Below are 21,488 nucleotides of genomic sequence, written 5' to 3' on the forward strand. Positions count from 1 at the left end.
TTACTTCTGTTTTTCATTTGTATATATGAATTTTAAACGGTGCTTCTTCTTGATGTGAATTAATCCTATCCTTACTAAACATTCTACCAAGGATTATTGTTAGTCATCAAAATAGATGGTTCCATTTGATATCTCTAGAGAGGATTTTATGGATGTAAACCAGGCATACTAAAGAAACAAAAAAACTTCTCTGCAAAGTTTCTGAATGTAATTAAACCATTTAAAATGTATCTCCATTTAGAATGCCCTACCGGCATGTCCTTCACTGAAGCACCGGCACCATTAGCAATGGTGCAGGTGCTTCAGTGCCCCCATTTCCATGGAGTCCTGTAGAACTCCATGGGAATGGGGATTTACTCTTCCGCCGTCACTTTTGATATCCGGGATATCGGCAGAATCAGTAGCACCGGCGGGTTACCGCAAACCTTGCAGTGAGGGCCATTGACTCTGCTGGTACCAATCTACCAGCGTCACCAGAGTCACCAATTAAAACATCTTCCAATGAGTCCATGGTACAACAGCTGGCAAGCGCAGAATCAATACTAACTGTAGCCACTGTTTCCTGGCACTGGTTCGAGCAAGGGTGTGCACCTCTAACCCCAAACCAGGGACAGTCCCCATGAAAACCAGCACCCCTACCCCTCAGTCCCACTGGGTATAGAGGGGCGCTGTACCTGATAAATAAAATTGTTGTGAAGAGGAGATGTGCTACATTCTGAGTTCTTTGTTCACTAATGGACACAGACACCAAAGTTAATTTTATAGGGATCCTAACGGGGACCCCTCTTTATTTAATAAACCACTTTTAACATTTATCTTTTCCCTAGGATTCCCCTGGCGTGAGTTCCAACTGATTGGGGACCTGCTACATCCACCCACCCTTTCTTGCAGGGGTTGCAGGGACCATTAGCTGAGTCTGGCACAAGAGACCTCTTACCTAAACTCAGTTAACATCCACATTTAGTGTGAGGCCAGAGCATGGCCTCAGTGGGTGGTCCCATCTTGATAGGCAGCCTCAGGCAGGCTGCCACACTAGCCCACTACCTCACAACAGAGTACCTAACCTCTACCCTCTATTTGAAATAATGGCCAGCTGTATATAATGTCCTACCCCTGTTTAACGTCTAATTCTACTCAAAGTACCCCAAACAATTAGCACAACTCTACACTTTCCCCTACTTAACAATTACCCTACATAACCTCACATAAATAAATATATACATGTAACTACACATACATATATACATTGACTTACAAAATACATGCTAAATACAACACTATTGAGGTCATTACGACATTGGCATTAGGGGGTTAACAGGGCCAGTAGAGCTGCTGGCCCCGTTAACCCCCTACCGCTGCATTACGAGGTTTGCTCGAGGGACCTGGTAAGGGCACCTGGTTTTACCAGGCATCCTTAGCGGGTACCGTGAGCAGACCAGCATGCTAACAACGGGCCCGTCATTAATGGCCCCGTTGTTAGCATGCTCCCCATTCCCATTGAGTCCTATGGGGATGGGTTCCCTGAATAGGGAAATACCGGGCCCTCCATGGTCGGAATGGCCCGGTATTTCCCCATTCCAGGAACCCGGACCCGGTGCCTGGTATGGGGGTAGCCATGCCGCAAATGGCGGCATGGCTACCTCCCAAGGTCGTAATGACCTCCTATGTCGCAATGGGGTAACTGCTGCAGTCAGTCACCCCTTCACAGTACCTTGATGTCTGTCTCTGGTGGAGATGGCTCTGTGCTGGCTCGAGGCACTGCTGGATGGTGGGCTGGTGGAAAAGCTGTCTGGGGCCACCTGCCATCACTGCGCTCAATGTGCTCTGTACACAGTCCTTGGCAGCCCACTTGCATGAGTGGGGGTCCGTCCATGCTCACCACCGTGCCCCACAGTTCTTTGGTAATCTTCAGGGTGAGCCCCATTGGCTGGGAAGCCCAGCTAGGCTCACTGCTACACCCACAGCAATGTTTATATATTCTACATAGACCACATGGGCTGGTGGGCCCACCCAACCTCACCACCATACCAGTGGCATTGTTTACCTATGCTGAGTGTGCACTGTTGTCTGGCGGGCCCACCAGACATCACAGCCGCACCCGCACTATCATTTTGACTTCCAGCAGCATCCCCGGTGTCATGGGGATACTCACCCCTGCCATCTTCACATCCACCTTTGTTCGAGCGATGTTCCCATGGCAACATGGACGCTGCTGACTTCACTGCTGTGCTATATGACCTTGTTGGGGCATCTGACCTGCCTCCTCTACAATGCATGGCAAGACACTTGGGGCAGGCTGATGCTTTTACCCAGGCTGCTCCGCTTGGCTGCCTTGACACTTTTGTCACCAGGGCCCTCAATGGAGCATCCCCAGACTTCCTCCACCACCTCTTTCACTGCTCCACCCTCTTGGGTAGAGCAGACTTTGTCTCTGCCCGATCTGCACCTCCCGCACTGCTGCTGGCATACATAGCCCTGGTAGGTCTTTTATAAAGGGTCCACCTTGCTGGCCATGAGGCAGGCCGTCACGGAGCTTAGATGGGCAGCCTGGTCTGGGCCACCCCCACACATGCAGCCTGGACTGGGTTATTCTCTATGGGCCCAGGCAGCACCTGGCATGCTGCCTGCACCATGAATATCACTGGACCCGTCCGGTCTGGCCCCAGGTGGGCCGACAGGTGGAACGGCCCCGGAGCTGCCGTAAGGCAACAACCCCCAAGGAAATTCTTTCTCTGCTTCTCTCTGCTCAACTCTCCTCCAAGGTTATTTTTCAACTGTCTTTATTTGAAATCCTCTCTGGATTCTTTTCTCTTCCCTGGACATTCTTGGGCAGAGGAGATCTATTTCTTTGTTTTCTCTTTTCTTTTCTGCTCTGAACATTCCATTCAGACCCATGGTGGGCTGGATGATTTAGTCCAACATACACACACATTGGACACATGCATAAATAAAACACAAACTACACTTTTAATAATAACCTTTATTACTATGGTGTGGGTGTCTTTATTTCTAGGTATTCCTTCAGGGGACAAGCATGTAGCCACACTAGCCATTTTAAAGTTTTGATTGCATGAGAATGCCAATTTGATTATCTTGACATGTTTTTGTACTAAGTGAAAGGTTTATACTTTGTCTGAACCAAAACACTTAATAATATTTTGTTTTAAAGTCCATAAAATTCCAGTTATTTAAATGAATTCCGTAACATATCACAATAATTCAATAATAAAAGATTGATAGCTTAAATGTATGATTATTGCATTATTTACAAATTTCATCCAGCATTGACCATATTACAAATAATTAAAAACGTCACTATAGCTATCAATCAATCAATCCTTTATTTGGACCCTGATGGATCACAAAAGTGACATACAAAGACAATATCACCGGCACAGCACAGGTAGCATGTGTTTATGCACAACAGTACAATTCAATTTAAAAAGTATAAACATTAAAATATAAATATAAATATGAATATAAAAGGCCATGTTATGGGGTCCTGTGTCAGAGAGTCTCTTGCTGGTAAAGTTAAGAATGAAGATCTCCTTTTCCAAGCCTGCAACAAAAAGTCCCAAAACAATACAATGGCATTTCAGTTTCTCCATTCATACAAAGACATAGGGCCATTCTTACGGTTCTCACATGCAATTGCCTAAATATTGATAACAGCCATTTTCTCCTGATGCTGGCAGAGGCTGGGCAGAACAGGATAAAGTGCACAGTGCTCTCTTCTTTGTTACAGCTAGAGCTATCATAAGAGCACTATTTCTTCCATTAAAGGGACATTCCAAAATGTTTCCCTGGTTAACCAAAGTGCCTTGTAGACAAATCTTGTAAATATTGCCTGTCTCAAGGTTTGCAAAGCTCGACATTTAATCACAATTTGTCAAAGGGTCACTGATTCTTGTTTTTTAAGACATAATGGGCCTCATTCCGAGTATGGCGGTAAGGGATAGCGGCCACCGGTAACGAGACCGGTGGCGGTATTCCCTTACCGCCATACTCCGAGTTCCCTCTGCGCCCTCGCCTTTAACGCCTGCTTTGAGCAGGTGTTAAAGTCAAGGGCGCAAAGGGGCCCCCAAGCCAATAACGGTGACCGTAATGAACGGTCACCGTTATTTGCATCTTCCCCATTCCCATTGAGCCCTATGGGGGCTGATTTGGGAATGGGGAAGAGCCTTGGTGAATGGGAAATCACCGCCCCGCCAACCTTGGAATGGGGCGGTGATTCCGCCATCCACCAAGGCGCTGCCGTTCCGGGTACGGCGTCAACCAAGGCGTTAATAGCGCCATTGGTTAGCGCCGTACTCGGAATGTACAGGTGCTATCATCAACAAACTTCCTAATATTTTCTATTTCTCTAGTCGGGATAAGATTTATCTTAGGAAGATGTTCCGGTAGCGTCCATTTGGGAATTTCTCTAAATAATTTGGAAGGACATCATTTTTATTTCTTTTCTTGCACCATATCCTTATGTAAAGTATATTGGACCTTATTGTCACTGGCATTTCAACAATCCCACAAACACAGTTTCATCTTAGCATCACCTGGATTTGAGACAATGGCGCTCATTATGAGTTTAGCGGCATACAGCAAAATTGGTGGTGATACCGGTTACCGCTGCATTTATTGTACTGGCCAATCACGATTAGACGGTAACACTGATGCCGGTAACACTGTCACCGGTAATACCGTTGTCAGGCCCACCAGCACTAACAGCAATGGAATACCAGATGCTGGTACCTTGGCCGATGGTATTACCGGGAATATCAGCTGATCATGAGATGGAGAAATCCAGATATTACTGCCAAATTCTGCCAGTAATACTAGCAAAAGCATGGTGGATAAACCACCGCCTGCAAGCTGGAGGTAAATGCCCACAGGTGAGAGGACTATACAAAACGGTATATAGAAAACATTTTCTGCATATGGAGCTGAAGTGAAGCAGATTTGCAACTTTTCTTCCAATGGCTTAATTTGAAGTTTACAATGGAAGCACACCAACATCAAGTCAGTTTTCTAGAGCTTAAAAATTATAAAAGCACCAAGGGTCTCGCCACCACCCTATATAGGAAGCCATTGGACCAGAATGGATTACTTCATTTCACAAATTTTCACCCGGCCAGACTCAAGATTGACTTGCCTTTTAGTCAGTTTCTTTGAATAAGCCGAAACTGTTCTGAAAAAAAGTGACTTTATAACACACTCAGGTCATCTCAAAAAGAGATTCATTGCCAGTGGATAACCCGAAAAGGTAGTGAGAAGCAACTATAAAAGAGCTGCAAACATAAATAGGGAAATGGACCTCAATAAAGATTGGAGTGTGTCAAAATATTTAGTCACACACCAATCTTTATTGAGGTCCATTTCCCTATTTACGTTTGCAGCTCTTTTATAGTTGCTTCTGACTACCTTCTCGTAATCAAATAAAGGGAATCATACACAAGAATTGGCATTTGGTTAAACAACAGGCTACACTTAATTGGAAACCCTTATTCGCTTTCAAGAATTAAATATCAGTCAAAAACCAGTTTAAACGTATAAAGTACCCACCGATGCTCCTGGGATGTTACCGCATTGTGGGGGGCTCCCTCCAGTGGTTGGCCACCACAAATGTGGGAGCTATGCAGCCTAGAATTTTACCAACACCAAACTTCTGTTTGAACATGGCAAATCTAGATGGGAGTTTAGGAAACACACCAGCTGTAAACATCAAAAAAGGTAATTTACATTATTGAGTGCCTGTGTAAGTCAATATATGTTGGCAAAACCATCTGCCAAATCAGGCAATGGATTTCTGAACATCGGTCCTGTATATGCAATATGGTACCTAACAAACTGTTGGTTGACCATTATAAGCGCACGGGACACACTGACAAGGGCATATTCTGGTTCGTTTTACAGATGTTCAAGCCACAACCATAAACTGTGGATCTAGGAGCACCACCACTCTATAGGCTAGAAAAACAGTGGATATACAAACCTGACACTGTTAACCAAGGCCTAGATGTTTCTGTTGAATGAAACAATCTTATTTTTGATATATAAGCGGGAACAAACGGGAGACACTGCCCCGATAGACATCAGGTGTCTAAGTGTGCCTTGGGCGCTGTACTCCAGTACAGTGCATAGAGATACTCTACTAGAAGCAACATAGCAAACGCTTTAAATTGACAATATGTGAGTGTAAACATGAGAAGATTATGGGGAATTACTGGTTTACGTATTTCTGCATTGGCTAAACAAGGTTTGTATTTCTATGTATTGTGTGCATTTTTTTTATTTTTCTGTCTTCCATGATGCATCAAGGACACTATGAAATGTGTTAAATTTGACAATATATACTTGAGAAATCAAGCAACAAAAATGTATATGGGGAATAACAGGATTTAGTTACCCTGTTGGGCTACCTAAGTTTCCCTCCAGTGCTATACTACAGCACAGTGCATAGAGCTATGCTATTAGGAGCAACATATGAAATGCTTTAAATTGACAATATATGAGTGTAAACATGATAAGACGATGTGGAATTACTGGTTTACTTACTTTGGATTGGTTAAACAGAAGGTTTTTGTCCCTGTTTAATTTGTGCATTGTTTGAATTTTTGTCTTCCATGGTGTTAAATTTGACAATATATACTTGAAAAATCCAAATACAAAATCAATCATGGGGGATAACCTGGTTTTGTAACCCGGGTTGGGCTAAACAGTATGTTTTCGGTCCCTCAGTATCTATGTTTTGTAGTTGATTGGCAGGTTGGCATGATTTCCATAATTGTACATTGGGTCAAGTATTTGCACCTTATTACATAACACACATTTATGGTGGGTCACATATATCCCAGTAAACACGCTGGAAGAAAAGCTGTGGGGATTTAAATGATTCCACCCTGCAGAGATCATATGTTTATTCACATCCTGGGATAAATACGCTTGACCCATGTCATTGCAGTGACTTCTTGTCTAAGATAGCTACCTGGTATACATACTTTAATTCATACATGGAAAGATTAAAGAATGCACTGGTACAATAGAAGTGAGCATAAGAGTTAAATGGCTTTTTTTTACTTTGACTGAGACCTGTATTATACATGGACTTTCACTGACTAGCTAGTTGGCACGTTAACTAGAAGGTACAGTAAACCCTCACATATTGAACGGTACCACCCATATTCTCTAATGGGTACACACAGTGTGCAACCCACTGCACTGATAGCATCAATGCTTGGTCTAAAATTGGAGTATATAGGGTTTTTACATCCTCTAACATGGCCGCCACCGTAGTAAACATGAGGGAGTCCCTCCGCCCTTTTTGCAGTGACGTGCACTGGTGGTTACTAATGGTTACCATCGCTGTGCTTCCCCGTAGCTAGGCACAGTACTCACGACTGCCTGCAGGTCCCGGGCCGAGCCATCAGTTTTAGATACAGTAAGTTGTTCTACAACTCCGACACCCCTCCATATCACCATGTTTGTACACACTATGAGGGCGTATCTATGGGCATTTTCTAAGTAGCCTTGCACTGTATGAGGGTGTATTAAGTAGCGGCAGCATGTACACTCTCCTCCTTAGAGGGGGTTCTGCAACGTCCTGTATTTATATGGGCTTTCTGGTGGAGATTATCACAAGGTGGGTAAGGAGGCAGCAGATCCCTCAACGCCTCATAGGCTTGTCCCTCCCCTGCCAGGCTGCATTACATAATAAAGCAGGTGCAAGCAGTACCTATGGCATTTATCGGGCACTAAGTATCTTGAGTCTTTATAATGATAATGATGTGTTATTTATATAGCACCTTATTCAAAAGCGCTTTACAGAGCACATATTTACATACATTACATTACATATTTTTATACAGGGACATCCAGCCCCAGGGTATATATATTACCAAAGGCTTCGCACGTGCATTGCCGTTTTATCTTAGTTTGGGTGGTATACATTATCACAGCACTGTCTGTCACCTTCGAACACATGGGATAGGGTTCCATCCATTGGCCCATTAAATGGGCAGCCGTGCGTTCCACTACGTGTGATATCTCAGTATATGCGGTAGAGTAATCATAGCCAATAGTACATGGCCTCTACTGTTAATGGTCATTTTTTGCACAACAGGCAAAAGGCGATTTAGTGGATTCCTCCTCCGCTTTCGGGACTGCGTGGATTGAGGAGACTTAGGGAGTGGACAGCTGGTGAGTCCCTCCCTTCTCATAATTCATAAGTCATACTTTAATATACACGGCTCATATATGGTATCACTTAGTTTGTTGCCATTTGTCTTATACAGGTCACAGGGGTGAAAAACTGCTGTCCGCATCGTTTAAAATCACTAAATATGAGACGGCTTCTTGAAAAACCAGGTAAGCACTTGCTGCACTGAGCCGGTTCATGCTAGTGGGGATGTAAGTACATGTTAGAGGACTTATTGAGATGGGTCCCTGTGATTGATAATTGTTTTATATTTGTCTCTAGGAATAGGTGACTACTCAAAAGCACAGGAAGAGCAAGTAGGCCAATGTGAGTCTACTTTTCGACTGGTTACTACCAGAAAGTACGTAGTCCAGTTTTACATCTATTGATGAAAAGAATAGCTAATGATGGAATAGTACGTCCTTTTGAAGTTGTATGTCACTCATATATCTCCTTACACTAATAGAAAAATCTGTACATATTTTTGAATTGTAGATAGAGGAAAGACACAGGAACAATTGGGTTATAATGAAGACATTGGTTTTGTCCCGATGAAGGCCACCAAGGGTTTGAGCACCATCTGATGCTCTTTAGAAGGCTGAAAAACACTGGGCCTCATTGCACGGACGGCGGTAACCATGGCGCTAATAGCACCATGGTTGCCGGCGGTATTTTACTGAGTCCGCCATGGTGAATGGCAGAATTACCGCCCTATTCCAAGGTGTGTGGGGGCGGTAATTCCCCATTCATCATGGCCCTTCCCCATTCCCATTTTTGCCCCATAGGGCTCAATGGGAATGGGGAAGGCGGTAATTACGGTTCTGCAAATTGCGGTACCGTAATTACCTCCTAGGTCCCTGTGCGGGTCCCGTCCTTAACGGCTGGTAAAACCAGCCGTTAAGGTAGGGTCCCACAAAGGGACCTCGTAGTAAGGCGGTAAGGGTTTACCGGCACTGGTACCCTTACCGGTACCGGTAAACCCTTACCGCCGTCCGTGTAATGAGGCCCACTGTGTTGACGTTTCAGAAGCGATCAAGACACTGCAAATAAGGGGTTGTTCCCCCAAAAGGACTAATAAGAGTTGAAGGGTCTCTCAATGTGTTAGGGGTTTGTTTGCACTATACATTTATTTTGTTTACAGTATGTATGGAATATTTATGTTGAATATATAGATTTTTGCGTCTTGTGTCTGATGTATTACAGTATATATCTTGTTTGTGGTTCACATATCTAATTGAATGTTCGAAAACATTTACCTTTTTTGATAAATGAATAAAATAGATTATTTTAGCTAAACAATGAATGATCAAGTAGTTTTGGGTGGGGATTGTGTAACATGGAGGTTTTGATCATGTTTTGTTGTTGACACAGGTGAGCGAATACAGGCCACACGTGCTCCCAATCACCCCAGGTGCATACAATGCACACACAAAGGGTACATGAGGGGCACACATGCACCTCAGAAACACCAATCCAACACCACAATGTTGTCACTGGTCTGTGCGAGAGTGAGCATTCGGCTGTTGCAGTTGGACATTGACCTGCAGGAGGACTATCACAGGGAGAAAGCAGTAGAGGAGAGCAGGAGGAGGCTGATGGCGAGGAGGAGATGGTGGGAGAGAAGATCACCCATACCCCAGAACATGGTCTCACCCAGAACCACACAGATGGCCAGATAGAGAACCTGTATCGCTGCAATAGGGAGACCATAGTAGAACTACTGAACCATGAGGATATTGGAAGCAGGATCAAAATCAGCACAGTCATTCCACCAATGGTAAAGCTGGTGTCAGTCCTGAACTTATTGGCGACGGGCACGTTTCAGCACACAGCGGCCACGCTGCATGGCATCTCACAGCCAACCTTCTCCATTGTTCTTGGACACATGCTGACAACACTCCTACACCATGTTGGACATTTCATCACACTCCACACAACCCCGGCACAGGACAACACAGCAAGGTCAGATTCTATGCCATGGCACACTTGTCCAATGTACTTGACGCTGTGACTGAACCCATGTTGCATTGGTGGCCAGGCATCCGAGGATGCAAACCACAACTGCAAGCATTACCACTCCCTCAACATCCAGGTCACTTGTGACTACCATCACACACTGCTGTGTCTGAATTCTAGGATCCACACATGACGCCATGGTCCTGCAAAACAGCACACTTCCAAGGTACACAGAGAAGCACAGAGGCAATGGACCTGGATGTTGGTTGAGTGCATGTCCAAATACACTGAACTTGCTGAACGAGTGACATGCAATTATTAGGGGTGGAACACATTGTTAATGCATGCCCTGACATGGCCCTGAACATGCTGGACCAACCTGCGCACCCCACACATGACAGGCTGCGCTCCACCAGAGTAAGGCATGGACCAGCAGGAAATGGCCAAGCTATGCAACTCCAATAAGGCAGCCTCACTCACTGAACTACAGGTACCAGAATGAAACACCACACATCCCACAAAAAGCATGGGCTGGAAAGGGGGGCTGTGCCACCTAGTCGTGTCCAAAGCCTGTCCACGGGGCCCAGAGGCAAGAGGGGGAAAAAGGCCAAAGATGACAGTTGGCAACATGAGCAAGGCTGACATTCATTCCAACTTGAACCACACCGTACAAGAATGCACAAGAAGAACATTAGCACCAGGACACACAGTCATTCTCAAAATCCTGCCCAGGTCCAGATGCCCCTGGTGTGTGATGAGGGGGGTTGCAAATGACAAGGTGTAGGGGCCCTGATACCAATGGACTCCTGGGACTTTGGGAATGTGCAGTCCCAAAGAACATTGAAATGGATGTCATAATAATCTGGTGCCAAAAGGCTCCCAAGAGACAGCACACTGACAGATGGAATGGCATGTACAGAGACCACTGTGGCCATTGACCCAAACATGAACACCACACTGGGACCTGTACATGACAACCTGTAATACTACAGGCACTGTTCAAGGCTAATGCATGGGAGCAGTGCACAGGCCCTCACCAGCTACCATGGGTTATCTCCCCTGTTAGGGACAGATGCTGAAAGACATGTGTTAGGCTGTGAGCTGTGACCAAGACATACCAAGCCTTACAGTACACCTCTTCTGAGTGATACACCACACATGCAAAGATTTCAATATGAGTTTATGTAATGTGAATTGATGCATGAAATGCACGTTGAGACTGTTTACTAACTTGCTGTTGTTACTTGCAACACAGCAGCTGACCGCTGTGGTTCACATCTATGTCATTTGCACTTGCAGGTGATTCTGGATCTCTCAATTGCCATTGTTGATGACACCACTCAGGAATCCCCAGACACCACAGGAGGTCACGTACAACCATTCACACATGCGCACCAGAGTGTGTGTGGAGCACACCTTTGGACATCTGAAGGTACAGTACTGGTACCTGCCCCACTCCGGAGGTACACTGATGACCGGCCGGAAAAGCCGGGACAGATAGTTCTCACTTGTTCCATGTTGCACAGTATTTGTGTTCAGCCAACATTCCCTGCCTACAGATTAGGACATGCCACCCACAGAGGAGGATGACACAGTGCCTGCATGTGTTGTGAGGTCACACACTGAGCAGGCCGAGGCCAGCAAGGGGCACGTGGCTCAGCAGAAACGGATACATTTGTCTGAAAACACCACCTCACAGGAGATCACTTGCACATCTGTATTTAGTCACTTGCCACATTAAACACTTCAGCACAATAAGGAATGTCCTGCTGGCATTGTTCAAGGTTTCATGGAATGTATGTGTTAAGAGGTTTGAACTTGCACAAGGCATCAACGCCCCTCCCCACCTCCCCTCACCCACTCCCCTTCCCAACTCCCCTCCCAACCTGCCCTCCCCAACTCCCCTCCCCAAGTACACCTTCAATTCACAGTTGCAGTGTCTGACAGTCATTTCCTGCCCTGATTTGGCATGGGTGCCTTTTCGTGCCCTTCAGCTATGAGGTGGCGCTGTGAGCAGTGCTTTTGGGAGCTTGGCAATTAACGCTAAGTGGGTGTTGCAGAGGTGGAGGGATGTGACCCCTTGGCCCGGATGTATTTCAGAGTTAACTGGATAGCCTGGCTGGTTGCCTCTCCAGAGGCCGAGGTGGAGTCAGTGTGCTCCCGCACCCTCTGCCCCAGTGCCACCATGGTGGTGGTGGCATGCCCATGTTGTGAGGTAGATTAATGCATCATCCATAGCTTCTGCCCCTCGCCCACACCAATACCACAAAGCTAAGAGACGTTAATCACTGAGACAGCCATTCCACCCTTATCTCCCACTGGTGCAGCAGGATTTGGAGACAATGTGAGCTGAATATGGTAAAAGCATTCAACTAACATTGTAACAGTAAAGCACATGCATTAGACAAAAAGCAATCATGCACTTCACATGAAGAACATGTACAATAGGTAATATATGCATTTAGACATGAAGAAAACTAACATAGCATCCACAGACATGATGAACACTAACAGGATCAATGTATAAGGTGAATGCAACATGAATAACACATAAATATAGCTTGCTAAACACAGAAGCAAGAGTGTGATTGCAAAAGAGGGTGGGAGCCCCTCTAATGAGAATGAACATGGGTCAAATACCTTGTTCTAAGGAATGTCTTCCACTCAGGGGGGTCTGCCACCACGTTTTAGCTCACTGCACACTTTACAGAGGAGAAATACCCATTTGCAAATCAATCTTTGTCACACCGACAAGGTCAGTCCAGCACTGAAATTCTAGGCAATTCTACTCTGAACAAGAGTACTATATCAGCAACCCCAGACACGTGTTTCAGCCTAGTCGGGCCTCATCAGTGAGAAGAAGTTGAGCCGCTCTAATGCACAGTGAGCAAGGGGCCCAAGTCTGGATTCCACTGGGTTACTTAGGGTGAAACCCCAAGTTTTACAAAGTTACAAAAGAGTGTGGTAGCCCCTCTACTGAGAATGAACATGGGTCAAATACCCTGTTCTATGGAATGTATTCCACTCAGGGGGGGTCTACAACCACGTTTTCGCTCACTGCACCCTTTACAGAGGAGAAATAACCATTTGCATATCAGTCTTGGTCTCATCCACAAGGGTAGTTCAGCACCAAAATTCTAGGCAATTCTCCTCTGTACAAGAGTACCATCAGCAACCCAAGACATGTTTTGGCCTAGTAAGGCCTCATCAATGAGGTGCAGTTGAGCCTCTCTTATGCACAGTCAGTGGGTCCACGTCTGGATTACCCTGGGTTATTTAGGGTGAAATCCCAAGTTTTGTAAAATTACAAAAGCATCTGGGAGCCCCTCAAACATGGGTCAAATACCTTGTTCTATGGAATTTCTTCCACTCCATGTGCGTTCTCGATCGAGGGGCTCTCAGACCTTTTTGTGCAAGAGTGTCATTTGACAGCCATCTTCTTAAAAATGGAAGCCACAGCATGTCTTTGAATGAGCACAGGCCTCAAGGCCTTGAGAAAACTCAAAAGGCTGAATCCACAGAAATACATATTTGTGCAGAGGTCAGACAGTGGCTGGCAACTAGTGCCATGGTTAGAGTTAAATAAGAGAGGATCGAGGGAACAAAGGCATGAGATAGCAATTCCCAAGACGCCAGGAGTATACCTTCAGATTAATACATTTTTTACAAGAGCACAACCAGCCTTTGTTAGCCAGGTGCAGAACAACAGTCAGCCTAAAGACTCCATGAAGAATAACTCAAGATTGTCCCTAGTGGCAACAAAAAACACAACACACATATTAATATTAGCTGAAACCTTAATAAATAGATGGTACATCTATTCCAAACATGGTCCCATCACACATGACCCATAATTGGAGAACACTGGCTATTCATTAGAATTGACCATAGAAAGGACACCTCTGATACTCCCTAAAATCGCAAAAAAACACAAATTACTACACAAGGCTAACTACAAAACGATTTCCCCTGTTATCATGACCTGTGCATGAGGGATTGTAACTTTTACCAGTGCTACTGTTGCTTCTGGCGGCCTACCAGCAACCTCGGTTTACAGTTTCGGCTGCCCGATATCCCAATAATACCTTTATATTATGGGTGGCAGAGGAACACGGTAAGTTCCCATTCATGGGAACACAAAAGCACCAGGACTGTTAGTAATGGTGCTGGTGTGTCAGTGATTTATCTTCCGGTAGGGGCTTGAACTACTGACAGGTCAGGCCTGCTGGTATTTCACTGCCCCTACCAGCAGACTTATAATGAGGGCCAATGTCTTCAGTTTTTAGTCGAGGGACTTCATTAAAAAGGGCAAAAATGATCAAGCAATTCAGGGTGACACAATGCTTGGTACAAAACATAGATTCCAGAATTAGGACAGACAACTGACAATAATCAATTTTTTAGCATTATGTCTGTGTTGAGTAGTGACATGGGATGAATTAAATGACACACTGCTATATGAAATTTGTTATAGGTTTGTACATAGTTATAGGTTCTATGTTAGAGATAAACAGGACCTTGCTATGCCGCATGATTTCAATGCGATGTTAGTCAATTTGTCATTCTGTGCATTTTGCTGGGAGCTCTAGAACAACTGAGCTAGTGACAGTATTTGATTCTCTGAGGAACGTTATGTGTGAAAAAAGAGACTGTTGTGGAGATGGGCAAGGGTCTGGGTGTGCAGATGATTTGACCTAAAATGAAGAAAATGTATCACAACTTACTGTGTCAAGCAAATCTTTGGACGTAATACTGGCGACGAGGATTTATCAACGAGAATGCAGTGTTCCAGCAGCCCCAGCAATTTGGTTGCTGTGAAGCAGAGTTTAATGGCATGGCAGCAGGTCCATCTTAAGCACTTTTGGGGCCCTGGGCACGGACACCTTTGGGGCCCCCCTCCATCAAACCAAAGAAATTAAGGGATCCAGAATATCTGGTCAGGACCACCCCCAATCGCGATCACAACACATAGCTTGGCATGTTAACTTGCACCGATTAAAATAGCCAATGGTACTCCCTTTCAGTCCCCTTAACCTCTTTATTCTTGCTGAAATAAGAATGATAAATAAGTAGCAGGAGTGATTCCCTGTTCGCTCTGTTTTTTTGCAGTGTGTCCTTACTGCTGCCTGTTTCCAGACTCGGTTGTGGGCGTGTCGAGAGCGCAGAAAGACCCGAGCCTTCCGCGGAGCGGACGCGGAGTCGGCGCTGAGTCTTGGGAGTGACCGGAGTGATTCCCTGTTCGCTCTGTTTTTTTGCAGTGTGTCCTTACTGCTGCCTGTTTCCAGACTCGGCTGTGGGCGTGTCGAGAGCACAGAAAGACCCGAGCCTTCCGCGGAGCGGACGCGGAGTCGGCGCTGAGTCTTGGGAGTGACCGGAGTGATTCCCTGTTCGCTCTGTTTTTTTGCAGTGTGTCCTTACTGCTGCCTGTTTCCAGACTCGGCTGTGGGCGTGTCGAGAGCGCAGAAAGACCCGAGCCTTCCGCGGAGCGGACGCGGAGTCGGCGCTGAGTCTTGGGAGTGACCGGAGTGATTCCCTGTTCGCTCTGTTTTTTTGCAGTGTGTCCTTACTGCTGCCTGTTTCCAGACTCGCCTGTGGGCGTGTCGAGAGCGCAGAAAGACCCGAGCCTTCCACGGAGCGGACGCGGAGTCGGCGCTGAGTCTTGGGAGTCTTAGGAGGTTGAGGAGTGCGAGGCCTCGTGCACTCCCTCGAAAAGATGACGAAGGTGGTCCTTTCGCCCAAAACTCGGGCGCAGCGGAGGTTCGAAGCAGCCACAATGGAAATACGAGGCAAGGCTAATATGGCTGCCTGGGCTGAAACTGTAAGCCATGTACTAGAAGACCCAGCTGAACTGCCTTCTAACACATCCAACACAACTCATGTTTCCACGGAAAAGTCCTCTGCCACTTTCCAACAAGTAAGTGCTAACACGCACGCCTGTGTTCAATTTATCACCCCTGAACCCGCACTTGTAGCTAAAGTGGTGCATCCTACACAGCAGACGTTGTTAAGCCCTTTGTTAAGCCCGATGCCCGATCTGTCTCCCAAGTCCTGTAGAGTATTGTCTGATGTGTCGGATGTGAGCGACACGCCTACAACGCGTGCTGCTGAACAGGTGGTTGGAGCAAAGTTGGCAAAGCTGGCCTGTGTGCTGGACGGTTCAGATACGTGTGATGCAAATCCGAAAAACTTCAATGGCAAGAAGTTTGTCACTGGTCATTTGCCCACATCGGTGATTGAACATTCCGGTTCCTCTAACCCCTTAAGTATTGACTCTCAAGAGTTGGGCATCCCCTATATTATAGCAGAATCGGTTGGTTCGGTGCCATGTGAGTTTCGCCGACGGTTGCTGAATGCTGACTCCCTGAACTGTATTACTGAGGGAGTTTCTTGCGAAACAGAGACTACCAAAAAGTCGTTTCAGTGTTGTGATTCGGAGACTCTAGAAATTGCACGATCCTTCACTGGGCCCGTAGATGACGCTCCACAACTGTCTATAGGCTGTGATGATGTTGTGTTTAGTGGACCTTTAGAAAGTTCTGGAGTTCTTCATCAACATAGAGATATAGCGCATATTCACTCCACCACTGATACTGATATAGTTCATGGTAGAGAACGAAGAAACTCGCTAGAAGTGGTAAACAAATTGCTGGCTGATCTCACTCGCATAAATCAACAAAGAACATCTAAGGTCAAAACTGGCAAAAACAACGTTGGTGTCAAAAAGGCTGACTTAGAAAGCGAGTGTTGTCAAACTGCCAGTGGGGCTCATTCTCTACTTGAGAAACAAAAGAAGAATGGAGTTGGTTACCTGATGAAACGCACGAGACGTGAGGAAAGCCTCTCACCCAGTTTAAGATGCTCTCAAAATAAGAAAGCTAAAAGGCTTGTGTACAGCACTTCACCTTAATGCACCCTGCCCTTGGAATCTGAGCACGACTCTCGTAACTCGGATGTAGCATCTAGAGACATCTTCGCTGGATATGAGTCTTCAGATTCCTCGCTGATGGAGCGGCCCTACCCTAAAATTAGACGGCCTGTTTATAAAAAGAAAGGCGTGCCTAGTAAAGCAACCATGCCTGAACTTGCAAGGAACTTACCGTCAATGCAAGATTTACAGGCCCTGATAATGTCCTCACTAAACTTATCGATTGCTCCTTTTCTCAAACTATATGAAAGTCTAAATGACACGATCAAAGACTTGTCTGCAGGGGTCTGTAGATTGTCCAATAACTCTGTAAACTTTGGAAAAGAAATGTCCGAAACCGGGAACATGGTGGAAGAGATGATTAGGAAGACTAACATAACAGAGGCCGCACTCTTAAATCAAGTCACAAATGCTAACATTGATAAAAAATTACTGGCAGAGGTTGCTAAAGAGGCCTTGAAAATATTTCACAAAAAAAAAGAATACGAAGAGCAATTAAAGTATCCTTATTGGCATAAGTGTCAAACGCAAAAAACTGTAAGTGATGTACAGATGTCAACAGTAGATACCTCTGACCAACAGACGCATGTTAAGTCGATTGTGCTCGAGGACCATTCTATTGCCTGCTTGGATGGATATAATGAATGTTGTGCGGCCGCTACAAAAACTCATACTTCAATTAATAGTGAAGTAACGAGTCTGAAGTCTGGCTTTGCTAAAGCAATTCTAGAGGCCCATGACGTGTCTAACTTAGCCCTACAAGATCCACAAAGACCATCTACATCGAAGGAAGTCATCGCTCAAAAGCAGCAATTCTTCGCCCCATCTCAGGCTACGAAGAACAGTGAGGCTGAACCCACTGGGATATTTGCTATTTTTAAACCCGCTGGTGACTTACAAAAGACGAGCAAAGCCAACAGCTCTGCAAATGAGACCCTTGGAATGAAGACTAAAAATCAACCAAAAAAGAAAGCTAAGAGACGTAACATTAACTCGCTTAAGTTTCTGAGAAACCTTAAAAGTTTGGACATAAGGGTGAACGGTGTGTCCACAAACGTAGTTCCAACAGCTTGCAATCAAACTGAAAAAAGCAGTTTAAACACAGCCAAGGCCTTAAATGTCTCTTATACCCGTACTAGTGACATATCTGACACTCTGATAAATGTATCAACCTATGAGGACGAAGATTCGTGCAACAACGCAATGATAAATGATCACGAACGGTCATTGGCTGTGCTCCAAGTATCAACAGCAGAAGAGATTTTACCACCATTGGCCACTCATGCGGGCCACTCAGTTGTATTGGTACAATCACAGAACAACCTACAGTCGATGGCCGACCAGGCCATAGGCGATTGTAAGCGGTCCGCCATGATGTCTTCTAATGTACACAATAATGAAACGATACTTCCTGACGATACGCGGATGTCATCTAGAACATGCCAAGTGATCTCTTTAACATCTAATTTACCACCTGGAAAGGAAGTGGTAAATTTGGAACTTATAACGCTTGAGGACAAAAGAAAGCTACTCGAAGCAAGGATGAAAGCATCTATGGCCTTACCGACTAGCAAAGATGCTAGCAGAGACTGGAACGAGCAGGTGAAGTTGCTGACGACTAGTGAGACGGTGTTCCCTGACTTTGCTGGAGTTTCTCGTGACCCTGGAAGGATTCCCAGAGGACCGGTCCTTAGCCCTTGGGCTAAGCCTCAACAAGTGACACACAAACTGCCGAAGAAGAAGTCAAACGTTGATAATGGAAGAGAACTTTATTCAGCGAATCAAGAGTCTCATACTCTGCAACGTTTGTTACTCGAGCGTATCGAATCTTCGGACGATCTAATCCTAAATCGGCACAATGTTCTCTGGCTGTGTCACTTGATTCCTAGCCTAAGAGCAATTGAATCTGTCGATCTCAGAATTGTTGAATTTTATGACGAGAACAAAAACGACGCGGTCATCTTACATCTTCGATCAAAACTGATTGCTGAAGCCATGCTAGAGGCTGGGCCTGTTCTAATGTCCTTGGGGTTTGATATATCAAGAGTTGATGGCTGCCTGCAATTACCAATACACAAAAGAGATCCTGGTGTCACTGTAGACGGGAAGAGTCGAAACCACTCTCAGCAGCTCGAATCACGACCATCCGCTGCACTGATTCGAAGCCCAGTACCGAGGTCTACCTCTGTGGCTAAACCATCTAAACTTATGCAAACAGGAGAGTGCATACGAATCACCGTGAACGGACCCTTACGCAGTCATAAGACCCTTGCGGAAAGTGCAAGTGATCCTTCCATAATTCCAGCAGATTCTGATTGGTCTTGGCTTGCAGGTTTGTTAAATAAGAGCGATAACAAATAACGCCAGAAGTCTGAGACGCAAAATGTCTGTCGACTGGCCTCTTGGAACACTAGAGGTTTTAGCCATTTGTTTCAAACACCATGGGCAACCAACTTGGACCTGTTGTGCCTTCAAGAAACTTGGCTATCCTCCAGCCCTCTCTTAGAAGGATTTGAAATTGCTTGTAACCCGGCTATTCGCCAAGCCAAAGGAAGACCTATGTCGGGCTTACTGACAGCAGTGAGAAAGGCGGCGGGTTTTAGGATTGTACACTCTCAGAACCTGTCTCCATTTATTCAACTGTCAACTATTGCCTTACTCCAACCTAATGGAAAGAACGTTGATCGCCTACATATTCTTAATGTCTATTGGAACCATCGAAATAAATTTGCAACAACTTTTCTAGACACTGTGACTACTGTGATAGACGACCTCCTTGGGAAAGAAGCTTCGCTGAACTTGATTGTTTGTGGTGATCTGAACTTGGACTGTGTGAAAGAGAAATCCCAACTTGAGCCTAAAGCAGTGCAATGGTGCGATGAAATGGACCTTCGTGCTTTACACATGCTAAACGGTAACACCACAGGCGATATTCCGGCACAGCCTACATGGAGAAGAGACACATCAACATCAGTACTTGATTACATGTTTGTAACTGAAAATCTTCACAAGAGAGTTCTGCATTTTAATGTCCAAAAAATGGTCCATAGTGATCATGAAATGGTACAACTAACCCTCCAGAAAAAATGCGCCTGTCCGCAGCAAATATGGTCGCACACGGTAAAAACAGGCTCAGGTAGGATTCGACTCCATTTATCAGAACCAGAAGTAGAGGCAATAACAACAAAATTTATAGAAAATACTGAGAGTCTTGAATACGAACACTTATTAGTTCAATTTGAAGAAAGAAGATCCAAACTGAGCCATGTTCAACTACATCGAAAACACAAATTTGACCTTTGTGTGCTACAGCAGAAACGTCTGATGAGACAGGAATTAAGGAAAACCAAAACCATCCTCAATATAAATGTGAAACAAATCTGTAGAGCGATCAAACAGAAATATAAACATTGGCTTAAGTCTCATGAGGCCACCAGATTACAAAATGATTCTGAGATGATGATGGGAAAAATGGAAGGGCGTAACTCAGCAGAATTCTGGAGCATAATAAACAACAGTGCATCCTCACAATATGCCTCACAGGCTAACGCTGTTAGTGAACAAGCCTGGGTTGCATTCTACTCTACTTTATTCACCAAAGACGATCTAGTAAGAGCTAACATATTCCTGCCCGAATCTAAATGGGATTTGCAATTTGAAAGAGATGAAATTCTCTTAATTATCAAGGGATTGAGTGAATCCAGAGCGCCGGGCCCAGATGGACTAACTAATTACACGATCAAACGCAATCCAGAACTATGGGCAGATTTCTGTGCCACTCTGTTCAACCGCGTTGCAAAAAATGGATCTACTCCCAATTCATGGAAAAGTGCTATCGTGGTTCCCATCTTTAAAAAAGGAGATCGAACCAACCCTAAAAACTATCGTCCGATAGCATTACTTGATGTTGTAGGGAAGATCTATGCAACCTTGCTTCAACGCAAATTGGTGAAGTGGGCAGAAGAATCTAAGCACATTGATCCAAGACAAGCGGGCTTTGTAAGAGGAGTAGGTTGTGGCCTCAATCTATTACTACTAAACCTCCTAAAGATGGAAGCTCTCAGAACCAAAACAAAAATCTATTTGGCTCTGATCGACCTCTCGCAGGCATTTGATAGTATCAATAGAGAGAGGATGTGGGATAAACTGAGCAAATGGGGTTGCCCACCTAGCTTACTGAGTGCAATTCAGGAACTACACTCTGAGACGTCTATCAGAGTTCGGTTGGACCTGAAAGGCACCTTGTCTGCAAAAATCAAAACATGTAGGGGAGTGAAGCAGGGCTGCCCCTTGGCAGCAACAATATTCAATTTGTTTATATCAGATATGACTGAGATTTTTTGTGGCAACAACATGTTCCCCCCAAAAATTCAGGGAGTACCTATCAACTACCTGTTATACGCTGACGACCTGGTCCTA

The sequence above is a fragment of the Ambystoma mexicanum genome, chromosome 4p (genome assembly GCF_040938575.1).
Source record: "Ambystoma mexicanum isolate Mex_15411 chromosome 4p, UKY_AmexF1_1, whole genome shotgun sequence".
Taxonomy (NCBI): domain Eukaryota; kingdom Metazoa; phylum Chordata; class Amphibia; order Caudata; family Ambystomatidae; genus Ambystoma; species Ambystoma mexicanum.